Here is a 1,996-nt window from a genome sequence, read left to right on the forward strand (position 1 = left end):
AATTTTGATCTCATCCAGTTTATTTGCCATATTGATGACCTTCTCAAAAAATAAAACCATCCCTTAACAACAAAAGTCATTCTCTCAAACTACACTGAGAACTAACTACAAGATCAAAAGGGAAATGGCTATATTATTCAGAGTACAACAATGCAATATTTATTTCTTCATTTAACCCCCATGAAAGAAAGTACACTCAAAATGTATCAAAATAGTAGCTTGATAGGTACTAGTTTTGGAGAGTGATTGATAAGTCCCTTATGAACAGTTGGGAAGTGAAACCAAGGTCCATCCCCTCTTGTCACATTTGTCTTCATGTCCCCAATACTTTAACCTCAGATCAGCTTTTCAGCTTCCAATTGAAGGATTGCCATGGCTCACTCATGATTCTTTCCAGGAAGTTCATAAGTATAATTTAGCAATCTACCTGGTAATAGGCTGCTTGAAACACAGTGTTCTGGAACGTGGCCTTCTAGGATTTCTGTTTATTGGGCTTCACCATTGAATATATTCACTAGTGTTGTGCCATTTGCTGCTGGATCCCAGTCAATGATAAATAAAATCTCAACACTTTCAAAAATCTCTCATAAAATCTAGAAAGTTTGATGACAAACATTTTCTTCCCATGGCCTCCATTATGTTGGACTGGGGGCGCACTCCAGGTCAGCAAACAGCTGAGGAGCAGCTGTGGCCTGAGCCCGCTGTGGGTCAGTGCCAGACCTTCTCTTGTCACCACAGAGGCCAAAGCCTGCAGCAAGAGGTTCATTGCCTCTATGGCTCTCCTGGCTTTCTGTTAGGCAGCTCAGGCCAAACCTTAGTCACTTTTCTTGAATAATTCAAATTGGACTAAAAGTTTGACTTAGTCCAAATTGTTCAAGGTTGAACTAATTTATAGCTTTACTAACATAATATTGGGATATCTGTCTTACCAGCACACCATCAGCATTCATTGTTCCCATTTTATAAATCCCCTTTGTCAACTAGCAGGGTGTGAGGGAAAATCTCAGACTTATTTTAATTTATATTTCTCTTATTATTTGAAGCATGTTTTCAAAAGCTCCACAGGAATTCAAAAGTGTGTAGTTTTTCTTTTGAAAACTGTTATTATCCTTTGATCACTTATCTATTAAGTGATCTATCTATTAAGGAATGATGTATTTGTGCCAACTTCCTATGTATCTTGGATATAACTTTTCCCCTTTTATCAGTGATATTTGTTTAAAAATGTCCCACTCTATAGTTTCCCTTCTTGTTGATTTCTGCTTATTTGTGCAAATACTTTTGTTTTATATCATCAAAATGAAAAAGCTGCTAAATCTGGAAATAAGACAGTTGTTGGAGATATAAAAATGAGGTTTAGGCTCTCTGTGAAAAAAACAAAACAAAATAAACACCTTCATATCAATTAAAATTATCCAGAAATTAAATAAACTGATTCAAGTAGGTGTCTCCTCATCAGAAGTTATCCGGTGAAATGCGGGTGTATGTATGTTAATAGATGAACATTCATTAGGGATGTTTTGAAGGTGATTTCTGTAGAGGTATGGCTTGGAATGGCTTCTGACCAGTTCTTCCAACTTAGTTTTCCTAAAATACATAAATTACCATGTGGAGTAGTGTATAGAGAGCTGGCTTCAGAATCAGAAGGATTTGGCTTCAATTCCAACATATACTAGGCCAACCACTTCATTGGTAAATGTCTGTTGTCAAGTGTTTATGACTCTAAATTGCAAAATGATTGCAAATATGAGTGGTAGGAGGAACACTTCGTCCTTCTCAATAAGAAAAAAATCATATCTATAGATATTTACACTTGCTTGGGTAAATTAAGGTCATCGTGTCTGTGCATTTCATCCTTAATTAGCACCACATAGGTAAACGTGCTCAAATATTGTTTTGGAGTTTCCTATTTTCTTGATAGTCACTCAAGAAGATGGATTGGGGATAATAGATATAAAAATAATTCCAATTACTCATTTTGTTTCAGTGGAATGTT

The 1,996-nt window shown here is 36.0% G+C and overlaps 1 pseudogene; it reads right to left on the reverse strand.

Annotated features, from left to right (window-relative positions):
- Positions 1–206: 206 nt before the first annotated feature.
- LOC118837193 lies at positions 207–950 on the reverse strand (annotated as a pseudogene).
- Positions 951–1,996: the final 1,046 nt, after the last annotated feature.

Source organism: Trichosurus vulpecula, chromosome 2 (assembly GCF_011100635.1).
Source record: "Trichosurus vulpecula isolate mTriVul1 chromosome 2, mTriVul1.pri, whole genome shotgun sequence".
In the NCBI taxonomy this organism is placed as follows: domain Eukaryota; kingdom Metazoa; phylum Chordata; class Mammalia; order Diprotodontia; family Phalangeridae; genus Trichosurus; species Trichosurus vulpecula.